The 7,937-nt window shown below is 52.2% G+C and overlaps 1 protein-coding gene and 1 pseudogene across 8 annotated transcripts in view; both read right to left on the minus strand.

Annotated features, from left to right (window-relative positions):
* Positions 1 to 7,937, minus strand: part of STAU2 (staufen double-stranded RNA binding protein 2) — a 216,273-nt gene that overhangs the window by 17,526 nt on the left and 190,810 nt on the right. The gene's annotated exons all lie outside the window — the stretch shown is intronic.
* LOC102773367 lies at positions 3,736 to 4,540 on the minus strand (annotated as a pseudogene).

The raw sequence follows: 7,937 nt of genomic DNA on the forward strand, positions 1-7,937 counted from the left end.
AAAAAAAAAAAAAACGACGACAACATAACCTTTACAACCCAGCAGTCACACTCTTGGTCATTTATCCCAGAGAAACAGAAAACTTTGATGTTCACACTAAACCTGCTCAGACATGTTCACAGTGGCTTTATCTGTAAGAGTTAAAAACTGGAAACAACCAAAACATCTCACAACATTAAACCATGATACATACATACATACCATGGAGCCAGGGAAGACCAATCCGCAATCGAAAGGAAGGAACTATGGGTATACACGACCTGATGGGCCTCACAGGCACTAGGCTGAGTGGAGAGGGCCAATTGCAAAAGGTCCCTCACTATATGATTCCGCTTATTTCACATTCTCAAAGCGACCAAAGAGATGGAGGACCTCTGGTTGCCCAGGGTGAGTGACGGGGTGGTGGGGGAGCAGGAAGAGGTGAGACCAGGAAGCACATGGCCTCCCCACCTTTCCTAACCTCGCTGACTTTTACTTTCAGACCCAGCTTAGGCATCTTCGGGAAACCAGCCAGGGCTTTTCCTTGGGCCAAGTGTCTGTTCTATGCGGACACCTAGTACTTTATTTATTTTTTAATATATTTTTATTGATTTCAGAGAGGAAGGGGGGGGGGAGAGAGAGAGAGAGAGAGAGAGACAGACAGGAACATCAATGATGAGAGAGAATCATTGATCAGCTACCTCCTGCACACCCCCTACTGGGGATCAAGCCTGCAACCCAGGCATGTGCCCTTGACCAGAATCGAACCCGGGACCCTTCAGTCCGCAGGCCGATGCTCTGTCCACTGAGCCAGACCAGCCAGGGCGACACCTAGGACTTTCTACATAATGCTAACGTTGTCTGTTTGCCTGGCTACCCCAGTGGAGGTAGAGCTTTATGAAGCTATAGGCTGTTTCTTCTCACTTGTGTTTTTATACCCAGAGCCTAGCAGAGCAGGAGCTTACCCTATGTGTGTGCACCTCCAGTGAATCCCCTACAACGCACACGAGTTCTACTCAAATTTGGGTCACTAACAGCTCCCTGTCTCCCTCCAATCGGTATTTGTGGGAATACTGAGTGGGCTGATCTTGGCTATGGGCCGGAGCTGTGAGGATTCTGGAACCCCTGGCCTGTCCCAGCTTGGCCTCTCTTGTAGCATAAGGAACATTAGAAATGGCGTCGTTGTTGGTAAGGCAGGTGGTGTCCAGATAAGGGTTGTGCTTAGGATGATACGGGACCACTTCCCCGCCGTTACTGACGAATAAGGCCCGGTAATCCTAGAAGCCTGACACCTCAGCCGCAGCCCTGGAGGTTTGAAGTGCTGCTGTCCTTTGTCACCCACGTCCCCCAGGGACATGGCCACCTGGAGGTCTGCACGCTGATGGACCTGTCCTGGTCTGAACCTGCTGGAGCATCTAAGGCCAGAGACAAGTTTCCCTAAACTCACCAGAACAGGCTGTAGAAAAAGTTTTGCATCTGTTTATTGAAAGAACATTCCGTGTTTGGCAGAATTGGGTCTAATAATTGCTTTTATGTTAACATGCCCCAGGATGGAATGGTTGACAAGAGAGAGCAAGGATGGCCTCCCCGACCCCTAGTTGCCAGAGATGACCGGTACGGGCCAAAGGGCCTGCTGCTGTGCCGTAATTACTGAATCAGCCGCTACTAATAGACTATCTATATACATCCTTGCAGACACACCTCAATACGCCCATAAAAGAAATTTAAATTTCTGTCATTGCCAACAGTTAACAACAGTCCCTCCAAGAAGGCCGTGCCATGCTGGGTGAGGCTCTTGGCCATTCCTCCCTCTTCCTTGCTCTCGCCATAGACCCATCCCCAAACAATTCTAGTTTGGCTTACACTGGACTAGCCCAGAAGCAAAGAGCCAAGCTCTTTCCAAGGCCGACCCTGGGCAAAATTCCAAAACTGTAATTCTAAAACAGCTTGGTGCCAACATCGCCCTCTCCCTCCCAGCAGCAGGTATCAGTGAGTTTTAAACACGAGAAGGGTTGGCAAAGTCACCCTGGCTTATAGGAATTCAAGGGCCAGGGATCATTTGCAAGGGAAAGTCCCATATAGTTTTTTCTTTAGCATTTGCTAAGAGGAGAACACGGGTCCTAACAGAGCTGAGAAACAAGGCCCTGGACCGGCGCCCACAGTTGGCTGGGGACCTGGCATCTCAGGAGGTCATGGACTCTTCTTCTGAGGTCACAGACGTCGTAAACGGCCCGTCCTGGCCTTGAACCCAGATTATCTGTTTCCCATGTTGGAGTTGGGCAGTCTGGCTGGAGGGATGGCTACATGTACTTGTTCATCCCTACGGCATGCCGAATGCCAGGCCCCGTGCCAAGTGAGGGGCTCTGGGAACACAGAGGCCAAGGAGAGACAGTCTTCCTAGAGCAGCCCTGGGTGAGGGGGCAGCACAGAGACATGTACTGTGGCACATGCCGTGCAGGCCTGGAGGGTGCTCGGGGAGGGACTTGGGTGAAGTGCTGCCTGAGCTTTGGTAAGGGATGAGCAGAGGTTGCCCCTACCATGTGGGACAAAGGCACACAGGCCAGGGTGTGGTGTGGCAGGCACTGGGCTGAGAAGTGTACATGGGCAACAGCGTGTGCCGGGTTCCTCTTGTGGTCAGGGGAGGCCAGGCTCGTCCTCACAGGAAACTGGGGAGATGGAGGGGCAGCCCCAGAGGCCTGTATCAGTCCGCTCGGGCTGCATAACAAAACACCAAAGGCTGGGCCCAGGCTCAACCAACAGAAAAGTATTCGCTCCAGTCTGGAGGCTGGAAGTCCGAGATCAAGGTGTCGCCGGGTTTAGTTTCTGCGGAGGCTTCTCTCCTTGGATGTTCTCTGTGTGTGCACATCCCTGGAGTCCCTCTCTCTGTGCCCTAAGCTCTTCTTGTAAGAACAGCAGTCAGATTAGTTTAGCGCCCACCGTAACGGCCTCATTTCAACTTAATCAGCCCTTTAAAGGCCCAATCTCTGAAGACAGTCACACTCCGAGGTCCTGGAGGGAGGGCTTCACCACTTGGATCTGGGGGGATACCTGTCAGCCTATAACAAGGCCCAGGGTGTCATTTCAGAGAGAAAGGACTCTAGGCACATGGCGCCTTTAACCAGGGCAGCAGCTCGCTCAGAGGTGTTTTCTGAGCCGTTTGCCCTCAGCAGACGGTGCCAGCGGCAGAGAGACTGGTCAGGAGACAGCAGAACAGACTTGATCTTCCCCAGCTCTCACCTGACCCAGGCAGACGCCTTCTCTGTCTTTGGCCTATGAGGCCCAGAAGGGCTGACTGGTTAGGGTGCAGAGAGGCTTTTTGGGGCACCCCCCGCTGCTCCCTGCTCTGACCTGACCCTGGGCACCTTCCCCAACTTCCAAGGAGACGCACCTTCCCAGCAGGGCTGCAGGGAGGGCCGCAGGTGAGCAGAGGACCCGTCACTCAGCCTGGCCGAGGCTCCGCAGGCCAGGGGCTGCCTGGGAGGTTCATGGCCCACGGCTGCCGGGTAGATGAGCATCCTCACCAAGCCAGGGGTTCACTTTGGTTCCCCTGGGGATAAGGGGGTCTGGGGATTTAACAGGGAAGACAGCACATCTTTTTATGTATATTACAGCTAACAGAAACTTAGCACTTTTTAGGCATATTATTAGAAACACTGGAAGTATATTAGAAATATAGTTATTGGACCATCTGCTAGAACCAGGCAATGTGCTAATAAACACATTTCCTGATGCAGCACAAACTAATTCTTTTTTTTCTTTTCTTTTAAAAAGATTTTATTAAAGGTCTTTATAGAGCAACATCCAGACTCCAGATCCAGCTGCCAAGGAGACCCTGTGAAGCTGTGGGTACGGGCTGGGGCATGGCAGGTGGCTCTGGCCTCCCACCCTTCTGTTCCGAGATGGGGCGGTGGGCGGTCTCTCATCTTTGGGTTCCACGATGCTCACGTGGTCAGGCGGGGGCCTTGTAGGGCCTCTCTTACCACTGGGGTCCCAAGGAAGCGTGATCTTCACTTTGAGGCCCCGCACACCTCGCCTGGGCAGCACATGGCGCACGGCAGTGTCAGCGTCGTAGTTAACAGGGTCCCCGCTGCGGATCATCGGACCCTCAACAAAATCCGTGGATTCAGCCCTCTGTCCTCGGAGTTTCCCAGACACCACCACCTCGCAGCCTGCGGCCCCACTCTCATGATGAACCGCACAGCACAGCAGGCCCCCGCACAGCAAGGCCTCCGAGGAGTTTGTAACACAGAGACTCCGCCTGGGCAATGGCACACAGACCTCTCACGGCCGCCTTTTCAGCACAGAGCTCTCCACTGCCCTCGGGGAAGCCAAACCTCTTCTGAACCACAGCAGTCCATTCCCGGATCCGTCGGCCCTTCTCACCAGGAACATTCTGCGTCCCGGTGGCCAAGATAATAATTTCTGTCCTGTTTGGTGTAACCCGGACCTCAACTCCAGAGTAGCATCTTCAGCCAGCTCCCGAGTGAGAAACTCGTTCAGTTTCTTCAGTTTCAAACTTCCTCTTCTTGGAAAGTTGCGCTGCCATCTTGCTGCCATGCGTGAACGAAAGGAAAGCACAAACTAATTCTTAGAATACTTTGATAATTGATTTCAATATAACTTTTATGTAGGTTAAAATATTCTTCTGGGAAGAGGTCCGGAGGTTTCCCCAGATTGCCAAAAGGGTCCGTGGCTCAAAAAAGGTTAAAAGTCCCTAGCCCGGCCGGAATGGCTCAGGGGTTGAGCTTCAACCCAGAAACCAAGAGGTCGCTCCAGTTCGATTCCCGATCAGGGCACGAGCCAGGTTGCAGGCTTGATCCCCAGTAGGAGGCGTGCAGGAGGCAGCCAATCGATGATGTTGCTCTCTCATCATTGATGTTCCTACCTCTCTATCCCTCTCCCTTCTTTCCTCTCCAACAATCAATAAAAGCATATTTAAAAAAATTGTTAAAAGCCTCTGATCACGAAGGCCATGGATGAGATGAATTCAAACACAGGAAACGAAATACCCATTTACCCTCCAATAGTAAGTCCTTTGGGAGCTAAGACGGCAGAGAATCTCAGTCATTCTAGGAAGTTCAGGGTTTCAAACTATAATACAGATAAAAGACATGTCGCTATTCCTCTCATGACCACTTTTCTTGTCATTCTCCTTTTGAACAGCAGCCACAAGTCTGAAAACACAGACCCCACTGACAAAGGGCCCCTCTGCCCTCGATCTGGGATATGTTTCTTTAAAATCTACCAGTGTGTGCCAAGCGGGGAGGGGGCTGCAGAGGGAGGGCTTTTGCTAAATGACACAAGTACTCGTAAGCGTGTGTTCTGTCTTTGCTCCAAGCGGACTGGATGCCTCTATTGTTATGTATTGAGACACGCAGGGTGTGGTGGCCGCCCTGGGACGCTCGCACCACCCCTGGAGGGGACGGTGAGGCAAGAAGCTGACGGCATCTGCAGTTACCAACCACCCTCCGGCGCCCCTAAGACGTTTGTGTATTACACGCCCAAATGCCAGCACACAAGGTTGCCCACGAAACCGGCCATGAAAACACCCTGGGTAGCCATGGGTGGGTGCCACGTGCTGCCAGACCAAATCTGCGGCTGGCGGGACCCTCGGCACCCTTCTCTCAGCACCCTTCTCTCCCGAAGCAGCTGAAACGGCGCGCTGGTCCTCGAACAGGACGGTCTCCCTCCCAGCAGGCCTTGCAGAAAGGACTCCGTGCTTTCCACTTCTGCGATGCTGTCTTGGCTCATCCCACGCGAACCTACAGCCCTCCGCTTCCTTAACCGGGGTGTCTATAAAGCACGGCCCTAAAACATGCTTTTGCAGCGCACTTAATGTCTTTGCAATTAAATCCAGATGTGGCGAGCCGAAGGAACAGTTCTCAGGACTGAACAAGCTGACATAAATCTTGCAGCTGACAGAGATCCCACTGAGCTCGGTTGGGGAAACTCACAGAGAACTTGTTTGGGGCCAGGAAAGCGGCTGGGTATAAAGACAGATGTGTACACGCCGATGCAAAAAAACACGTCGGGAGGGAGAAAACGCCACCCCAGCACAGTGCCTGCAAACAGGGCTGGAGGCCCGGGCAGGCGGCTGGCGCTCCCCTCCCACACCCACAGCCAGATCAAAGCCGGTGATGGAAAAGGCTTTGCTAGAAAACAGACCCGACCCGGCGATGCTTCCTGGTCTCCTTAATTGCTCTTCTCGGGGAGGGGAAGGTGGGCACCCCTGACAGACCTTCGCTGGCCGAGAACAAGGGCTGTTTGTGCAGCTGAGGGCTTGCGTTTTATTTTTTTAATTATCAGGTTTTGTACCCTTTCCAGAAAGTTCCTTTTAAAAATAGTGGATTCTTCCTCCTCTTCTCCAGATGCTAGGAAGTGCAGGTTCAACCCAAACCGGGTCTATTTCAAAGGGACACAAAACCCCAGGGCTGGAGTTCAAGGAGCTTGGTGGCGTGCTGCCCAAGGACTGGAGGCTTGGGTTTTCTCTTACCCTCCCAGTAATTTTGTTTTCAAAGCTTGGAAAACAAATTCCTCTGAAGGATCGGCTTCTGCAGGAGGCAGCACAGGGCTGGGTGCAGGAGGGAGGCCGGACCCGGGGGACGTGGCCGCGGACAGATGGGCCTAGAAGTTCCAGGTTCGAGGAAGAGCAGTGTTGCTCTCCCCCCTTAAGAGCCCCATCTCGCCCAGCCTCCCGCCCCAGCATGACAGCAGCTCCCTGGCAGACCCAGGGGCCGGGCACTGGCTGTGGGCAGCTCACCAGGGCCGTGTGCAGGCGGCTCGGGGCCACCGGACCAGGTCCTGGTTCCCTACCCTCACCCCCGCCCCCATACATCCCATGGCAAGCCCCGGGAGAGTGCACTTCACTGACAACTTTATGACCCTGACCATTTCCCCTGTAACAATATCTTTAAAATGGCCCCTGTCTTCAGGTGGGTGAGAGCAGCCTGTGCTCTTCTCTCCACTTCCTGCCCGAGGAGGCTCTGCCCCAAACAAAGGGACCAAAGCACGAGAAAGGGAGTTTTCCGTCACAGAACCGCGCGCGCAACCCGGACCGCTTTCCTTTTCCCTCCCGAGACGAAAGCCAAACCATGTTTTCCATCGTTCAGTCGGGTATCGCTTTGCGGAGTGAATTCGAAGTATTGCAAAGATGTCTTCAAAGACAGACACCTCTGGCTCGAAGGCAAAGAACGCCCATGCCAGCGCCCCCCGGTGACGTGGGGATTTATGGCGCCATAACGGTGCGGCTCAGAGCTCAAAGGAGCCAGGAGGAAGCTGGTGGGTTGATGATGGTTTGCAGTAAGAAAGGTTGAGAGACAATAAAATGCGACCGGGATTTCAGTTTGGAAATGAAATGAGGGACCCATTTGTTCCAAGTTACTGAGCTTTTAATTTAGATCTGCTGTTACAACCTAATGCATTTTGTCTCTGTGGCTAGTAAATGACTCGCACTCGGCGCCTTTAAGGAAAGATTGCAAAAGGGCAAGAATAATCCTCAGAGATAAGACTCCTCACTGCAGGCTTCTCAGCAAACATGTAATCTCTGTATCTTACCTTTAAAATGTGATGACAAAGCAGAAAAGTTAATTTTAAAAAAGACACACCTGTGACCTTTTTAAAACAGAGGTTAGCAATTACTGTAAAAGGGAAAACATATTTCCAGAGGCAAAATTCACCTATAATGTAGCATGTATATCATGAACCACTGCTGATAACCATTTATCCCAAACATATAAATCTGAGCAAGAGTGTAAACCAGTGGTTCCCAACCTTTTTTGGCCATGCCCCCACTAAGCATCTCAGAAATCCTGATGTCCCCCCCCCCCATGACACATAATTCTTATTATTCAAAGTGCACTCCTATTCACGTGGAGGAAGCCTAAAAGGCCATTAACTTGGTCTAAACAAGCTTCCCCAGAACATGGCATCCATGAAAGAGAGAAATAAAAGGATGAAAA

The sequence above is a fragment of the Myotis davidii genome, unplaced genomic scaffold (assembly GCF_000327345.1).
Source record: "Myotis davidii unplaced genomic scaffold, ASM32734v1 scaffold200, whole genome shotgun sequence".
Lineage (NCBI taxonomy): Eukaryota > Metazoa > Chordata > Mammalia > Chiroptera > Vespertilionidae > Myotis > Myotis davidii.